The following is a 17,064-nucleotide window of genomic DNA, read 5'->3' on the forward strand; positions in this document are numbered from 1 at the left end:
CGTTTTGCAGCCGCCGCCCACTGCAATGAATCTGAATAACTCCTCCTTTAGGGCGCAAGCAACTCCCCTCCCCCTTGCAGTCTTTCCAATTCACGATACAAAAAGACGGACAGGACAGGTTGCCTGACTTTCCGTCACTGCCACCCTTTGCCATCCTTACCCGTAGAAAGCCCTTTCATCATCCCCAAACCCTAATCTTTTCCCTTTCCTTCCCAGCCCCCAAACCCTGCCCTCTGTACCTTTCTCACCACCCGCTTCCCTTCTCCTGTCATCCCCCTACCACCCGGGAAAAAAAGAGATTGCCCCCTCCTTCCACTAGCCCACCCTCCCACCCAAAGAACAACTTCTTCTGCGCAGCTTGTTTTCTAGGCAGCAGCGCTATTGTGATGTCATCGGGGGGCATTGTGACAAGCCGCCAGTGTTCCGTCTCTTCATGTTGTGCACTGTTCAAACCGAAAATACATCAACAGGCAGGCTACAGAAAAGCTTACTAACAAAGGTTAGAGAGGGGCTTTCTCAGAGGGCTTTTTACAGTTTGTCTATTCCCAATTAGCCGGTTTAGTATACTTAATGAAAGTACTAATTCTTTCATAGGCCGCCCATTCTTAGTATTTGACGTTCAGGTAACAACAGGTAACTTTATTTGGAGTGGAAGCAGAGAGATAACACCAGATGCCAATTGTAGATCCTCTCACACAAGTGGTCACTGCAGCATCTGACTCCACTTTGTCCAAAAGGGATCTATTCCATTCAATTACACATGATCTAGATTAGACTGACAACAAGATACTGCACGGGACATAGCAGAGTTGGTGAAGTTGAGTGGTGATGAGTTTGCTATTTGGATGAATAAAGCAAGTAAAAAGTGTGTTAGATAAAAATTCATTTCAATTCGCTAATCGGGCTAATATGAATCAGGTGAATCGAGTTCTGCTTTTGGAAACTGGGTTAAGAAGGGGTGCACCGTTCCTGGAGGTACTGCAATACCAGGTCAATGCGTGGAGTGGACAGAGCAAGCTCTTTTTCCATCTCCCTGTTCTAAAAATCCATTTAATATATGGTCCCCAGATAGGGGACGTATCAGATATTAAACTGATAAGAACAGATACTACACTTGATCTTAGCCAAAAGGCCGAGAAGCGATAACCAGAATTGGTTTGGGCCTCGAGTGGCACCCTGGCCTATGCCGGACACATCTTAGGGAGAGAGAGCGAGAGGGAGACAAACCCACGCCTACACAAGACATTTTGTCACCCAAGCCAACCCTTGAAAAGGCTGCTTTGCAGAGCAAAAACAAGAAGAATGGTGCGTTTTGCAGCCGCCGCCCACTGCAATGAATCTGAATAACTCCTCCTTTAGGGCGCAAGCAACTCCCCTCCCCCTTGCAGTCTTTCCAATTCACGATACAAAAAGACGGACAGGACAGGTTGCCTGACTTTCCGTCACTGCCACCCTTTGCCATCCTTACCCGTAGAAAGCCCTTTCATCATCCCCAAACCCTAATCTTTTCCCTTTCCTTCCCAGCCCCCAAACCCTGCCCTCTGTACCTTTCTCACCACCCGCTTCCCTTCTCCTGTCATCCCCCTACCACCCGGGAAAAAAAGAGATTGCCCCCTCCTTCCACTAGCCCACCCTCCCACCCAAAGAACAACTTCTTCTGCGCAGCTTGTTTTCTAGGCAGCAGCGCTATTGTGATGTCATCGGGGGGCATTGTGACAAGCCGCCAGTGTTCCGTCTCTTCATGTTGTGCACTGTTCAAACCGAAAATACATCAACAGGCAGGCTACAGAAAAGCTTACTAACAAAGGTTAGAGAGGGGCTTTCTCAGAGGGCTTTTTACAGTTTGTCTATTCCCAATTAGCCGGTTTAGTATACTTAATGAAAGTACTAATTCTTTCATAGGCCGCCCATTCTTAGTATTTGACGTTCAGGTAACAACAGGTAACTTTATTTGGAGTGGAAGCAGAGAGATAACACCAGATGCCAATTGTAGATCCTCTCACACCTGTGGTCACTGCAGCATCTGACTCCACTTTGTCCAAAAGGGATCTATTCCATTCAATTACACATGATCTAGATTAGACTGACAACAAGATACTGCACGGGACATAGCAGAGTTGGTGAAGTTGAGTGGTGATGAGTTTGCTATTTGGATGAATAAAGCAAGTAAAAAGTGTGTTAGATAAAAATTCATTTCAATTCGCTAATCGGGCTAATATGAATCAGGTGAATCGAGTTCTGCTTTTGGAAACTGGGTTAAGAAGGGGTGCACCGTTCCTGGAGGTACTGCAATACCAGGTCAATGCGTGGAGTGGACAGAGCAAGCTCTTTTTCCATCTCCCTGTTCTAAAAATCCATTTAATATATGGTCCCCAGATAGGGGACGTATCAGATATTAAACTGATAAGAACAGATACTACACTTGATCTTAGCCAAAAGGCCGAGAAGCGATAACCAGAATTGGTTTGGGCCTCGAGTGGCACCCTGGCCTATGCCGGACACATCTTAGGGAGAGAGAGCGAGAGGGAGACAAACCCACGCCTACACAAGACATTTTGTCACCCAAGCCAACCCTTGAAAAGGCTGCTTTGCAGAGCAAAAACAAGAAGAATGGTGCGTTTTGCAGCCGCCGCCCACTGCAATGAATCTGAATAACTCCTCCTTTAGGGCGCAAGCAACTCCCCTCCCCCTTGCAGTCTTTCCAATTCACGATACAAAAAGACGGACAGGACAGGTTGCCTGACTTTCCGTCACTGCCACCCTTTGCCATCCTTACCCGTAGAAAGCCCTTTCATCATCCCCAAACCCTAATCTTTTCCCTTTCCTTCCCAGCCCCCAAACCCTGCCCTCTGTACCTTTCTCACCACCCGCTTCCCTTCTCCTGTCATCCCCCTACCACCCGGGAAAAAAAGAGATTGCCCCCTCCTTCCACTAGCCCACCCTCCCACCCAAAGAACAACTTCTTCTGCGCAGCTTGTTTTCTAGGCAGCAGCGCTATTGTGATGTCATCGGGGGGCATTGTGACAAGCCGCCAGTGTTCCGTCTCTTCATGTTGTGCACTGTTCAAACCGAAAATACATCAACAGGCAGGCTACAGAAAAGCTTACTAACAAAGGTTAGAGAGGGGCTTTCTCAGAGGGCTTTTTACAGTTTGTCTATTCCCAATTAGCCGGTTTAGTATACTTAATGAAAGTACTAATTCTTTCATAGGCCGCCCATTCTTAGTATTTGACGTTCAGGTAACAACAGGTAACTTTATTTGGAGTGGAAGCAGAGAGATAACACCAGATGCCAATTGTAGATCCTCTCACACCTGTGGTCACTGCAGCATCTGACTCCACTTTGTCCAAAAGGGATCTATTCCATTCAATTACACATGATCTAGATTAGACTGACAACAAGATACTGCACGGGACATAGCAGAGTTGGTGAAGTTGAGTGGTGATGAGTTTGCTATTTGGATGAATAAAGCAAGTAAAAAGTGTGTTAGATAAAAATTCATTTCAATTCGCTAATCGGGCTAATATGAATCAGGTGAATCGAGTTCTGCTTTTGGAAACTGGGTTAAGAAGGGGTGCACCGTTCCTGGAGGTACTGCAATACCAGGTCAATGCGTGGAGTGGACAGAGCAAGCTCTTTTTCCATCTCCCTGTTCTAAAAATCCATTTAATATATGGTCCCCAGATAGGGGACGTATCAGATATTAAACTGATAAGAACAGATACTACACTTGATCTTAGCCAAAAGGCCGAGAAGCGATAACCAGAATTGGTTTGGGCCTCGAGTGGCACCCTGGCCTATGCCGGACACATCTTAGGGAGAGAGAGCGAGAGGGAGACAAACCCACGCCTACACAAGACATTTTGTCACCCAAGCCAACCCTTGAAAAGGCTGCTTTGCAGAGCAAAAACAAGAAGAATGGTGCGTTTTGCAGCCGCCGCCCACTGCAATGAATCTGAATAACTCCTCCTTTAGGGCGCAAGCAACTCCCCTCCCCCTTGCAGTCTTTCCAATTCACGATACAAAAAGACGGACAGGACAGGTTGCCTGACTTTCCGTCACTGCCACCCTTTGCCATCCTTACCCGTAGAAAGCCCTTTCATCATCCCCAAACCCTAATCTTTTCCCTTTCCTTCCCAGCCCCCAAACCCTGCCCTCTGTACCTTTCTCACCACCCGCTTCCCTTCTCCTGTCATCCCCCTACCACCCGGGAAAAAAAGAGATTGCCCCCTCCTTCCACTAGCCCACCCTCCCACCCAAAGAACAACTTCTTCTGCGCAGCTTGTTTTCTAGGCAGCAGCGCTATTGTGATGTCATCGGGGGGCATTGTGACAAGCCGCCAGTGTTCCGTCTCTTCATGTTGTGCACTGTTCAAACCGAAAATACATCAACAGGCAGGCTACAGAAAAGCTTACTAACAAAGGTTAGAGAGGGGCTTTCTCAGAGGGCTTTTTACAGTTTGTCTATTCCCAATTAGCCGGTTTAGTATACTTAATGAAAGTACTAATTCTTTCATAGGCCGCCCATTCTTAGTATTTGACGTTCAGGTAACAACAGGTAACTTTATTTGGAGTGGAAGCAGAGAGATAACACCAGATGCCAATTGTAGATCCTCTCACACCTGTGGTCACTGCAGCATCTGACTCCACTTTGTCCAAAAGGGATCTATTCCATTCAATTACACATGATCTAGATTAGACTGACAACAAGATACTGCACGGGACATAGCAGAGTTGGTGAAGTTGAGTGGTGATGAGTTTGCTATTTGGATGAATAAAGCAAGTAAAAAGTGTGTTAGATAAAAATTCATTTCAATTCGCTAATCGGGCTAATATGAATCAGGTGAATCGAGTTCTGCTTTTGGAAACTGGGTTAAGAAGGGGTGCACCGTTCCTGGAGGTACTGCAATACCAGGTCAATGCGTGGAGTGGACAGAGCAAGCTCTTTTTCCATCTCCCTGTTCTAAAAATCCATTTAATATATGGTCCCCAGATAGGGGACGTATCAGATATTAAACTGATAAGAACAGATACTACACTTGATCTTAGCCAAAAGGCCGAGAAGCGATAACCAGAATTGGTTTGGGCCTCGAGTGGCACCCTGGCCTATGCCGGACACATCTTAGGGAGAGAGAGCGAGAGGGAGACAAACCCACGCCTACACAAGACATTTTGTCACCCAAGCCAACCCTTGAAAAGGCTGCTTTGCAGAGCAAAAAGAAGAAGAATGGTGCGTTTTGCAGCCGCCGCCCACTGCAATGAATCTGAATAACTCCTCCTTTAGGGCGCAAGCAACTCCCCTCCCCCTTGCAGTCTTTCCAATTCACGATACAAAAAGACGGACAGGACAGGTTGCCTGACTTTCCGTCACTGCCACCCTTTGCCATCCTTACCCGTAGAAAGCCCTTTCATCATCCCCAAACCCTAATCTTTTCCCTTTCCTTCCCAGCCCCCAAACCCTGCCCTCTGTACCTTTCTCACCACCCGCTTCCCTTCTCCTGTCATCCCCCTACCACCCGGGAAAAAAAGAGATTGCCCCCTCCTTCCACTAGCCCACCCTCCCACCCAAAGAACAACTTCTTCTGCGCAGCTTGTTTTCTAGGCAGCAGCGCTATTGTGATGTCATCGGGGGGCATTGTGACAAGCCGCCAGTGTTCCGTCTCTTCATGTTGTGCACTGTTCAAACCGAAAATACATCAACAGGCAGGCTACAGAAAAGCTTACTAACAAAGGTTAGAGAGGGGCTTTCTCAGAGGGCTTTTTACAGTTTGTCTATTCCCAATTAGCCGGTTTAGTATACTTAATGAAAGTACTAATTCTTTCATAGGCCGCCCATTCTTAGTATTTGACGTTCAGGTAACAACAGGTAACTTTATTTGGAGTGGAAGCAGAGAGATAACACCAGATGCCAATTGTAGATCCTCTCACACCTGTGGTCACTGCAGCATCTGACTCCACTTTGTCCAAAAGGGATCTATTCCATTCAATTACACATGATCTAGATTAGACTGACAACAAGATACTGCACGGGACATAGCAGAGTTGGTGAAGTTGAGTGGTGATGAGTTTGCTATTTGGATGAATAAAGCAAGTAAAAAGTGTGTTAGATAAAAATTCATTTCAATTCGCTAATCGGGCTAATATGAATCAGGTGAATCGAGTTCTGCTTTTGGAAACTGGGTTAAGAAGGGGTGCACCGTTCCTGGAGGTACTGCAATACCAGGTCAATGCGTGGAGTGGACAGAGCAAGCTCTTTTTCCATCTCCCTGTTCTAAAAATCCATTTAATATATGGTCCCCAGATAGGGGACGTATCAGATATTAAACTGATAAGAACAGATACTACACTTGATCTTAGCCAAAAGGCCGAGAAGCGATAACCAGAATTGGTTTGGGCCTCGAGTGGCACCCTGGCCTATGCCGGACACATCTTAGGGAGAGAGAGCGAGAGGGAGACAAACCCACGCCTACACAAGACATTTTGTCACCCAAGCCAACCCTTGAAAAGGCTGCTTTGCAGAGCAAAAACAAGAAGAATGGTGCGTTTTGCAGCCGCCGCCCACTGCAATGAATCTGAATAACTCCTCCTTTAGGGCGCAAGCAACTCCCCTCCCCCTTGCAGTCTTTCCAATTCACGATACAAAAAGACGGACAGGACAGGTTGCCTGACTTTCCGTCACTGCCACCCTTTGCCATCCTTACCCGTAGAAAGCCCTTTCATCATCCCCAAACCCTAATCTTTTCCCTTTCCTTCCCAGCCCCCAAACCCTGCCCTCTGTACCTTTCTCACCACCCGCTTCCCTTCTCCTGTCATCCCCCTACCACCCGGGAAAAAAAGAGATTGCCCCCTCCTTCCACTAGCCCACCCTCCCACCCAAAGAACAACTTCTTCTGCGCAGCTTGTTTTCTAGGCAGCAGCGCTATTGTGATGTCATCGGGGGGCATTGTGACAAGCCGCCAGTGTTCCGTCTCTTCATGTTGTGCACTGTTCAAACCGAAAATACATCAACAGGCAGGCTACAGAAAAGCTTACTAACAAAGGTTAGAGAGGGGCTTTCTCAGAGGGCTTTTTACAGTTTGTCTATTCCCAATTAGCCGGTTTAGTATACTTAATGAAAGTACTAATTCTTTCATAGGCCGCCCATTCTTAGTATTTGACGTTCAGGTAACAACAGGTAACTTTATTTGGAGTGGAAGCAGAGAGATAACACCAGATGCCAATTGTAGATCCTCTCACACCTGTGGTCACTGCAGCATCTGACTCCACTTTGTCCAAAAGGGATCTATTCCATTCAATTACACATGATCTAGATTAGACTGACAACAAGATACTGCACGGGACATAGCAGAGTTGGTGAAGTTGAGTGGTGATGAGTTTGCTATTTGGATGAATAAAGCAAGTAAAAAGTGTGTTAGATAAAAATTCATTTCAATTCGCTAATCGGGCTAATATGAATCAGGTGAATCGAGTTCTGCTTTTGGAAACTGGGTTAAGAAGGGGTGCACCGTTCCTGGAGGTACTGCAATACCAGGTCAATGCGTGGAGTGGACAGAGCAAGCTCTTTTTCCATCTCCCTGTTCTAAAAATCCATTTAATATATGGTCCCCAGATAGGGGACGTATCAGATATTAAACTGATAAGAACAGATACTACACTTGATCTTAGCCAAAAGGCCGAGAAGCGATAACCAGAATTGGTTTGGGCCTCGAGTGGCACCCTGGCCTATGCCGGACACATCTTAGGGAGAGAGAGCGAGAGGGAGACAAACCCACGCCTACACAAGACATTTTGTCACCCAAGCCAACCCTTGAAAAGGCTGCTTTGCAGAGCAAAAACAAGAAGAATGGTGCGTTTTGCAGCCGCCGCCCACTGCAATGAATCTGAATAACTCCTCCTTTAGGGCGCAAGCAACTCCCCTCCCCCTTGCAGTCTTTCCAATTCACGATACAAAAAGACGGACAGGACAGGTTGCCTGACTTTCCGTCACTGCCACCCTTTGCCATCCTTACCCGTAGAAAGCCCTTTCATCATCCCCAAACCCTAATCTTTTCCCTTTCCTTCCCAGCCCCCAAACCCTGCCCTCTGTACCTTTCTCACCACCCGCTTCCCTTCTCCTGTCATCCCCCTACCACCCGGGAAAAAAAGAGATTGCCCCCTCCTTCCACTAGCCCACCCTCCCACCCAAAGAACAACTTCTTCTGCGCAGCTTGTTTTCTAGGCAGCAGCGCTATTGTGATGTCATCGGGGGGCATTGTGACAAGCCGCCAGTGTTCCGTCTCTTCATGTTGTGCACTGTTCAAACCGAAAATACATCAACAGGCAGGCTACAGAAAAGCTTACTAACAAAGGTTAGAGAGGGGCTTTCTCAGAGGGCTTTTTACAGTTTGTCTATTCCCAATTAGCCGGTTTAGTATACTTAATGAAAGTACTAATTCTTTCATAGGCCGCCCATTCTTAGTATTTGACGTTCAGGTAACAACAGGTAACTTTATTTGGAGTGGAAGCAGAGAGATAACACCAGATGCCAATTGTAGATCCTCTCACACCTGTGGTCACTGCAGCATCTGACTCCACTTTGTCCAAAAGGGATCTATTCCATTCAATTACACATGATCTAGATTAGACTGACAACAAGATACTGCACGGGACATAGCAGAGTTGGTGAAGTTGAGTGGTGATGAGTTTGCTATTTGGATGAATAAAGCAAGTAAAAAGTGTGTTAGATAAAAATTCATTTCAATTCGCTAATCGGGCTAATATGAATCAGGTGAATCGAGTTCTGCTTTTGGAAACTGGGTTAAGAAGGGGTGCACCGTTCCTGGAGGTACTGCAATACCAGGTCAATGCGTGGAGTGGACAGAGCAAGCTCTTTTTCCATCTCCCTGTTCTAAAAATCCATTTAATATATGGTCCCCAGATAGGGGACGTATCAGATATTAAACTGATAAGAACAGATACTACACTTGATCTTAGCCAAAAGGCCGAGAAGCGATAACCAGAATTGGTTTGGGCCTCGAGTGGCACCCTGGCCTATGCCGGACACATCTTAGGGAGAGAGAGCGAGAGGGAGACAAACCCACGCCTACACAAGACATTTTGTCACCCAAGCCAACCCTTGAAAAGGCTGCTTTGCAGAGCAAAAACAAGAAGAATGGTGCGTTTGCAGCCGCCGCCCACTGCAATGAATCTGAATAACTCCTCCTTTAGGGCGCAAGCAACTCCCCTCCCCCTTGCAGTCTTTCCAATTCACGATACAAAAAGACGGACAGGACAGGTTGCCTGACTTTCCGTCACTGCCACCCTTTGCCATCCTTACCCGTAGAAAGCCCTTTCATCATCCCCAAACCCTAATCTTTTCCCTTTCCTTCCCAGCCCCCAAACCCTGCCCTCTGTACCTTTCTCACCACCCGCTTCCCTTCTCCTGTCATCCCCCTACCACCCGGGAAAAAAAGAGATTGCCCCCTCCTTCCACTAGCCCACCCTCCCACCCAAAGAACAACTTCTTCTGCGCAGCTTGTTTTCTAGGCAGCAGCGCTATTGTGATGTCATCGGGGGGCATTGTGACAAGCCGCCAGTGTTCCATCTCTTCATGTTGTGCACTGTTCAAACCGAAAATACATCAACAGGCAGGCTACAGAAAAGCTTACTAACAAAGGTTAGAGAGGGGCTTTCTCAGAGGGCTTTTTACAGTTTGTCTATTCCCAATTAGCCGGTTTAGTATACTTAATGAAAGTACTAATTCTTTCATAGGCCGCCCATTCTTAGTATTTGACGTTCAGGTAACAACAGGTAACTTTATTTGGAGTGGAAGCAGAGAGATAACACCAGATGCCAATTGTAGATCCTCTCACACCTGTGGTCACTGCAGCATCTGACTCCACTTTGTCCAAAAGGGATCTATTCCATTCAATTACACATGATCTAGATTAGACTGACAACAAGATACTGCACGGGACATAGCAGAGTTGGTGAAGTTGAGTGGTGATGAGTTTGCTATTTGGATGAATAAAGCAAGTAAAAAGTGTGTTAGATAAAAATTCATTTCAATTCGCTAATCGGGCTAATATGAATCAGGTGAATCGAGTTCTGCTTTTGGAAACTGGGTTAAGAAGGGGTGCACCGTTCCTGGAGGTACTGCAATACCAGGTCAATGCGTGGAGTGGACAGAGCAAGCTCTTTTTCCATCTCCCTGTTCTAAAAATCCATTTAATATATGGTCCCCAGATAGGGGACGTATCAGATATTAAACTGATAAGAACAGATACTACACTTGATCTTAGCCAAAAGGCCGAGAAGCGATAACCAGAATTGGTTTGGGCCTCGAGTGGCACCCTGGCCTATGCCGGACACATCTTAGGGAGAGAGAGCGAGAGGGAGACAAACCCACGCCTACACAAGACATTTTGTCACCCAAGCCAACCCTTGAAAAGGCTGCTTTGCAGAGCAAAAACAAGAAGAATGGTGCGTTTTGCAGCCGCCGCCCACTGCAATGAATCTGAATAACTCCTCCTTTAGGGCGCAAGCAACTCCCCTCCCCCTTGCAGTCTTTCCAATTCACGATACAAAAAGACGGACAGGACAGGTTGCCTGACTTTCCGTCACTGCCACCCTTTGCCATCCTTACCCGTAGAAAGCCCTTTCATCATCCCCAAACCCTAATCTTTTCCCTTTCCTTCCCAGCCCCCAAACCCTGCCCTCTGTACCTTTCTCACCACCCGCTTCCCTTCTCCTGTCATCCCCCTACCACCCGGGAAAAAAAGAGATTGCCCCCTCCTTCCACTAGCCCACCCTCCCACCCAAAGAACAACTTCTTCTGCGCAGCTTGTTTTCTAGGCAGCAGCGCTATTGTGATGTCATCGGGGGGCATTGTGACAAGCCGCCAGTGTTCTGTCTCTTCATGTTGTGCACTGTTCAAACCGAAAATACATCAACAGGCAGGCTACAGAAAAGCTTACTAACAAAGGTTAGAGAGGGGCTTTCTCAGAGGGCTTTTTACAGTTTGTCTATTCCCAATTAGCCGGTTTAGTATACTTAATGAAAGTACTAATTCTTTCATAGGCCGCCCATTCTTAGTATTTGACGTTCAGGTAACAACAGGTAACTTTATTTGGAGTGGAAGCAGAGAGATAACACCAGATGCCAATTGTAGATCCTCTCACACCTGTGGTCACTGCAGCATCTGACTCCACTTTGTCCAAAAGGGATCTATTCCATTCAATTACACATGATCTAGATTAGACTGACAACAAGATACTGCACGGGACATAGCAGAGTTGGTGAAGTTGAGTGGTGATGAGTTTGCTATTTGGATGAATAAAGCAAGTAAAAAGTGTGTTAGATAAAAATTCATTTCAATTCGCTAATCGGGCTAATATGAATCAGGTGAATCGAGTTCTGCTTTTGGAAACTGGGTTAAGAAGGGGTGCACCGTTCCTGGAGGTACTGCAATACCAGGTCAATGCGTGGAGTGGACAGAGCAAGCTCTTTTTCCATCTCCCTGTTCTAAAAATCCATTTAATATATGGTCCCCAGATAGGGGACGTATCAGATATTAAACTGATAAGAACAGATACTACACTTGATCTTAGCCAAAAGGCCGAGAAGCGATAACCAGAATTGGTTTGGGCCTCGAGTGGCACCCTGGCCTATGCCGGACACATCTTAGGGAGAGAGAGCGAGAGGGAGACAAACCCACGCCTACACAAGACATTTTGTCACCCAAGCCAACCCTTGAAAAGGCTGCTTTGCAGAGCAAAAACAAGAAGAATGGTGCGTTTTGCAGCCGCCGCCCACTGCAATGAATCTGAATAACTCCTCCTTTAGGGCGCAAGCAACTCCCCTCCCCCTTGCAGTCTTTCCAATTCACGATACAAAAAGACGGACAGGACAGGTTGCCTGACTTTCCGTCACTGCCACCCTTTGCCATCCTTACCCGTAGAAAGCCCTTTCATCATCCCCAAACCCTAATCTTTTCCCTTTCCTTCCCAGCCCCCAAACCCTGCCCTCTGTACCTTTCTCACCACCCGCTTCCCTTCTCCTGTCATCCCCCTACCACCCGGGAAAAAAAGAGATTGCCCCCTCCTTCCACTAGCCCACCCTCCCACCCAAAGAACAACTTCTTCTGCGCAGCTTGTTTTCTAGGCAGCAGCGCTATTGTGATGTCATCGGGGGGCATTGTGACAAGCCGCCAGTGTTCCGTCTCTTCATGTTGTGCACTGTTCAAACCGAAAATACATCAACAGGCAGGCTACAGAAAAGCTTACTAACAAAGGTTAGAGAGGGGCTTTCTCAGAGGGCTTTTTACAGTTTGTCTATTCCCAATTAGCCGGTTTAGTATACTTAATGAAAGTACTAATTCTTTCATAGGCCGCCCATTCTTAGTATTTGACGTTCAGGTAACAACAGGTAACTTTATTTGGAGTGGAAGCAGAGAGATAACACCAGATGCCAATTGTAGATCCTCTCACACCTGTGGTCACTGCAGCATCTGACTCCACTTTGTCCAAAAGGGATCTATTCCATTCAATTACACATGATCTAGATTAGACTGACAACAAGATACTGCACGGGACATAGCAGAGTTGGTGAAGTTGAGTGGTGATGAGTTTGCTATTTGGATGAATAAAGCAAGTAAAAAGTGTGTTAGATAAAAATTCATTTCAATTCGCTAATCGGGCTAATATGAATCAGGTGAATCGAGTTCTGCTTTTGGAAACTGGGTTAAGAAGGGGTGCACCGTTCCTGGAGGTACTGCAATACCAGGTCAATGCGTGGAGTGGACAGAGCAAGCTCTTTTTCCATCTCCCTGTTCTAAAAATCCATTTAATATATGGTCCCCAGATAGGGGACGTATCAGATATTAAACTGATAAGAACAGATACTACACTTGATCTTAGCCAAAAGGCCGAGAAGCGATAACCAGAATTGGTTTGGGCCTCGAGTGGCACCCTGGCCTATGCCGGACACATCTTAGGGAGAGAGAGCGAGAGGGAGACAAACCCACGCCTACACAAGACATTTTGTCACCCAAGCCAACCCTTGAAAAGGCTGCTTTGCAGAGCAAAAACAAGAAGAATGGTGCGTTTTGCAGCCGCCGCCCACTGCAATGAATCTGAATAACTCCTCCTTTAGGGCGCAAGCAACTCCCCTCCCCCTTGCAGTCTTTCCAATTCACGATACAAAAAGACGGACAGGACAGGTTGCCTGACTTTCCGTCACTGCCACCCTTTGCCATCCTTACCCGTAGAAAGCCCTTTCATCATCCCCAAACCCTAATCTTTTCCCTTTCCTTCCCAGCCCCCAAACCCTGCCCTCTGTACCTTTCTCACCACCCGCTTCCCTTCTCCTGTCATCCCCCTACCACCCGGGAAAAAAAGAGATTGCCCCCTCCTTCCACTAGCCCACCCTCCCACCCAAAGAACAACTTCTTCTGCGCAGCTTGTTTTCTAGGCAGCAGCGCTATTGTGATGTCATCGGGGGGCATTGTGACAAGCCGCCAGTGTTCCGTCTCTTCATGTTGTGCACTGTTCAAACCGAAAATACATCAACAGGCAGGCTACAGAAAAGCTTACTAACAAAGGTTAGAGAGGGGCTTTCTCAGAGGGCTTTTTACAGTTTGTCTATTCCCAATTAGCCGGTTTAGTATACTTAATGAAAGTACTAATTCTTTCATAGGCCGCCCATTCTTAGTATTTGACGTTCAGGTAACAACAGGTAACTTTATTTGGAGTGGAAGCAGAGAGATAACACCAGATGCCAATTGTAGATCCTCTCACACCTGTGGTCACTGCAGCATCTGACTCCACTTTGTCCAAAAGGGATCTATTCCATTCAATTACACATGATCTAGATTAGACTGACAACAAGATACTGCACGGGACATAGCAGAGTTGGTGAAGTTGAGTGGTGATGAGTTTGCTATTTGGATGAATAAAGCAAGTAAAAAGTGTGTTAGATAAAAATTCATTTCAATTCGCTAATCGGGCTAATATGAATCAGGTGAATCGAGTTCTGCTTTTGGAAACTGGGTTAAGAAGGGGTGCACCGTTCCTGGAGGTACTGCAATACCAGGTCAATGCGTGGAGTGGACAGAGCAAGCTCTTTTTCCATCTCCCTGTTCTAAAAATCCATTTAATATATGGTCCCCAGATAGGGGACGTATCAGATATTAAACTGATAAGAACAGATACTACACTTGATCTTAGCCAAAAGGCCGAGAAGCGATAACCAGAATTGGTTTGGGCCTCGAGTGGCACCCTGGCCTATGCCGGACACATCTTAGGGAGAGAGAGCGAGAGGGAGACAAACCCACGCCTACACAAGACATTTTGTCACCCAAGCCAACCCTTGAAAAGGCTGCTTTGCAGAGCAAAAACAAGAAGAATGGTGCGTTTTGCAGCCGCCGCCCACTGCAATGAATCTGAATAACTCCTCCTTTAGGGCGCAAGCAACTCCCCTCCCCCTTGCAGTCTTTCCAATTCACGATACAAAAAGACGGACAGGACAGGTTGCCTGACTTTCCGTCACTGCCACCCTTTGCCATCCTTACCCGTAGAAAGCCCTTTCATCATCCCCAAACCCTAATCTTTTCCCTTTCCTTCCCAGCCCCCAAACCCTGCCCTCTGTACCTTTCTCACCACCCGCTTCCCTTCTCCTGTCATCCCCCTACCACCCGGGAAAAAAAGAGATTGCCCCCTCCTTCCACTAGCCCACCCTCCCACCCAAAGAACAACTTCTTCTGCGCAGCTTGTTTTCTAGGCAGCAGCGCTATTGTGATGTCATCGGGGGGCATTGTGACAAGCCGCCAGTGTTCCGTCTCTTCATGTTGTGCACTGTTCAAACCGAAAATACATCAACAGGCAGGCTACAGAAAAGCTTACTAACAAAGGTTAGAGAGGGGCTTTCTCAGAGGGCTTTTTACAGTTTGTCTATTCCCAATTAGCCGGTTTAGTATACTTAATGAAAGTACTAATTCTTTCATAGGCCGCCCATTCTTAGTATTTGACGTTCAGGTAACAACAGGTAACTTTATTTGGAGTGGAAGCAGAGAGATAACACCAGATGCCAATTGTAGATCCTCTCACACCTGTGGTCACTGCAGCATCTGACTCCACTTTGTCCAAAAGGGATCTATTCCATTCAATTACACATGATCTAGATTAGACTGACAACAAGATACTGCACGGGACATAGCAGAGTTGGTGAAGTTGAGTGGTGATGAGTTTGCTATTTGGATGAATAAAGCAAGTAAAAAGTGTGTTAGATAAAAATTCATTTCAATTCGCTAATCGGGCTAATATGAATCAGGTGAATCGAGTTCTGCTTTTGGAAACTGGGTTAAGAAGGGGTGCACCGTTCCTGGAGGTACTGCAATACCAGGTCAATGCGTGGAGTGGACAGAGCAAGCTCTTTTTCCATCTCCCTGTTCTAAAAATCCATTTAATATATGGTCCCCAGATAGGGGACGTATCAGATATTAAACTGATAAGAACAGATACTACACTTGATCTTAGCCAAAAGGCCGAGAAGCGATAACCAGAATTGGTTTGGGCCTCGAGTGGCACCCTGGCCTATGCCGGACACATCTTAGGGAGAGAGAGCGAGAGGGAGACAAACCCACGCCTACACAAGACATTTTGTCACCCAAGCCAACCCTTGAAAAGGCTGCTTTGCAGAGCAAAAACAAGAAGAATGGTGCGTTTTGCAGCCGCCGCCCACTGCAATGAATCTGAATAACTCCTCCTTTAGGGCGCAAGCAACTCCCCTCCCCCTTGCAGTCTTTCCAATTCACGATACAAAAAGACGGACAGGACAGGTTGCCTGACTTTCCGTCACTGCCACCCTTTGCCATCCTTACCCGTAGAAAGCCCTTTCATCATCCCCAAACCCTAATCTTTTCCCTTTCCTTCCCAGCCCCCAAACCCTGCCCTCTGTACCTTTCTCACCACCCGCTTCCCTTCTCCTGTCATCCCCCTACCACCCGGGAAAAAAAGAGATTGCCCCCTCCTTCCACTAGCCCACCCTCCCACCCAAAGAACAACTTCTTCTGCGCAGCTTGTTTTCTAGGCAGCAGCGCTATTGTGATGTCATCGGGGGGCATTGTGACAAGCCGCCAGTGTTCCGTCTCTTCATGTTGTGCACTGTTCAAACCGAAAATACATCAACAGGCAGGCTACAGAAAAGCTTACTAACAAAGGTTAGAGAGGGGCTTTCTCAGAGGGCTTTTTACAGTTTGTCTATTCCCAATTAGCCGGTTTAGTATACTTAATGAAAGTACTAATTCTTTCATAGGCCGCCCATTCTTAGTATTTGACGTTCAGGTAACAACAGGTAACTTTATTTGGAGTGGAAGCAGAGAGATAACACCAGATGCCAATTGTAGATCCTCTCACACCTGTGGTCACTGCAGCATCTGACTCCACTTTGTCCAAAAGGGATCTATTCCATTCAATTACACATGATCTAGATTAGACTGACAACAAGATACTGCACGGGACATAGCAGAGTTGGTGAAGTTGAGTGGTGATGAGTTTGCTATTTGGATGAATAAAGCAAGTAAAAAGTGTGTTAGATAAAAATTCATTTCAATTCGCTAATCGGGCTAATATGAATCAGGTGAATCGAGTTCTGCTTTTGGAAACTGGGTTAAGAAGGGGTGCACCGTTCCTGGAGGTACTGCAATACCAGGTCAATGCGTGGAGTGGACAGAGCAAGCTCTTTTTCCATCTCCCTGTTCTAAAAATCCATTTAATATATGGTCCCCAGATAGGGGACGTATCAGATATTAAACTGATAAGAACAGATACTACACTTGATCTTAGCCAAAAGGCCGAGAAGCGATAACCAGAATTGGTTTGGGCCTCGAGTGGCACCCTGGCCTATGCCGGACACATCTTAGGGAGAGAGAGCGAGAGGGAGACAAACCCACGCCTACACAAGACATTTTGTCACCCAAGCCAACCCTTGAAAAGGCTGCTTTGCAGAGCAAAAACAAGAAGAATGGTGCGTTTTGCAGCCGCCGCCCACTGCAATGAATCTGAATAACTCCTCCTTTAGGGCGCAAGCA

General features: G+C 46.7%; 13 non-coding genes across 13 annotated transcripts; all 13 read right to left on the reverse strand.

Annotated features, from left to right (window-relative positions):
• Nucleotides 1-953: 953 nt before the first annotated feature.
• Nucleotides 954-1,144, reverse strand: LOC142254130 (U2 spliceosomal RNA). Its single transcript, XR_012727147.1, has one exon. It is a non-coding gene; the product is annotated as a U2 spliceosomal RNA (small nuclear RNA).
• A 1,117-nt stretch (nt 1,145-2,261) lies between these two features.
• LOC142254131 (U2 spliceosomal RNA) lies at nt 2,262-2,452 on the reverse strand. Its single transcript, XR_012727148.1, has one exon. It is a non-coding gene; the product is annotated as a U2 spliceosomal RNA (small nuclear RNA).
• A 1,117-nt stretch (nt 2,453-3,569) lies between these two features.
• On the reverse strand, nt 3,570-3,760 carry LOC142254132 (U2 spliceosomal RNA). The gene has a single exon (XR_012727149.1). It is a non-coding gene; the product is annotated as a U2 spliceosomal RNA (small nuclear RNA).
• Nucleotides 3,761-4,877: 1,117 nt separating this feature from the next.
• On the reverse strand, nt 4,878-5,068 carry LOC142254133 (U2 spliceosomal RNA). The gene has a single exon (XR_012727150.1). It is a non-coding gene; the product is annotated as a U2 spliceosomal RNA (small nuclear RNA).
• Nucleotides 5,069-6,185: 1,117 nt separating this feature from the next.
• On the reverse strand, nt 6,186-6,376 carry LOC142254134 (U2 spliceosomal RNA). The gene has a single exon (XR_012727151.1). It is a non-coding gene; the product is annotated as a U2 spliceosomal RNA (small nuclear RNA).
• Nucleotides 6,377-7,493: 1,117 nt separating this feature from the next.
• Nucleotides 7,494-7,684, reverse strand: LOC142254135 (U2 spliceosomal RNA). The gene has a single exon (XR_012727152.1). It is a non-coding gene; the product is annotated as a U2 spliceosomal RNA (small nuclear RNA).
• Nucleotides 7,685-8,801: 1,117 nt separating this feature from the next.
• Nucleotides 8,802-8,992, reverse strand: LOC142254137 (U2 spliceosomal RNA). Its single transcript, XR_012727154.1, has one exon. It is a non-coding gene; the product is annotated as a U2 spliceosomal RNA (small nuclear RNA).
• Nucleotides 8,993-10,108: 1,116 nt separating this feature from the next.
• LOC142254138 (U2 spliceosomal RNA) lies at nt 10,109-10,299 on the reverse strand. Its single transcript, XR_012727155.1, has one exon. It is a non-coding gene; the product is annotated as a U2 spliceosomal RNA (small nuclear RNA).
• Nucleotides 10,300-11,416: 1,117 nt separating this feature from the next.
• On the reverse strand, nt 11,417-11,607 carry LOC142254139 (U2 spliceosomal RNA). Its single transcript, XR_012727156.1, has one exon. It is a non-coding gene; the product is annotated as a U2 spliceosomal RNA (small nuclear RNA).
• A 1,117-nt stretch (nt 11,608-12,724) lies between these two features.
• Nucleotides 12,725-12,915, reverse strand: LOC142254140 (U2 spliceosomal RNA). Its single transcript, XR_012727157.1, has one exon. It is a non-coding gene; the product is annotated as a U2 spliceosomal RNA (small nuclear RNA).
• Nucleotides 12,916-14,032: 1,117 nt separating this feature from the next.
• On the reverse strand, nt 14,033-14,223 carry LOC142254141 (U2 spliceosomal RNA). The gene has a single exon (XR_012727158.1). It is a non-coding gene; the product is annotated as a U2 spliceosomal RNA (small nuclear RNA).
• A 1,117-nt stretch (nt 14,224-15,340) lies between these two features.
• LOC142254142 (U2 spliceosomal RNA) lies at nt 15,341-15,531 on the reverse strand. The gene has a single exon (XR_012727159.1). It is a non-coding gene; the product is annotated as a U2 spliceosomal RNA (small nuclear RNA).
• A 1,117-nt stretch (nt 15,532-16,648) lies between these two features.
• Nucleotides 16,649-16,839, reverse strand: LOC142254143 (U2 spliceosomal RNA). The gene has a single exon (XR_012727160.1). It is a non-coding gene; the product is annotated as a U2 spliceosomal RNA (small nuclear RNA).
• Nucleotides 16,840-17,064: the final 225 nt, after the last annotated feature.

The sequence above is a fragment of the Anomaloglossus baeobatrachus genome, chromosome 9, assembly GCF_048569485.1.
Source record: "Anomaloglossus baeobatrachus isolate aAnoBae1 chromosome 9, aAnoBae1.hap1, whole genome shotgun sequence".
Classification (NCBI taxonomy): Eukaryota; Metazoa; Chordata; class Amphibia; order Anura; family Aromobatidae; genus Anomaloglossus; species Anomaloglossus baeobatrachus.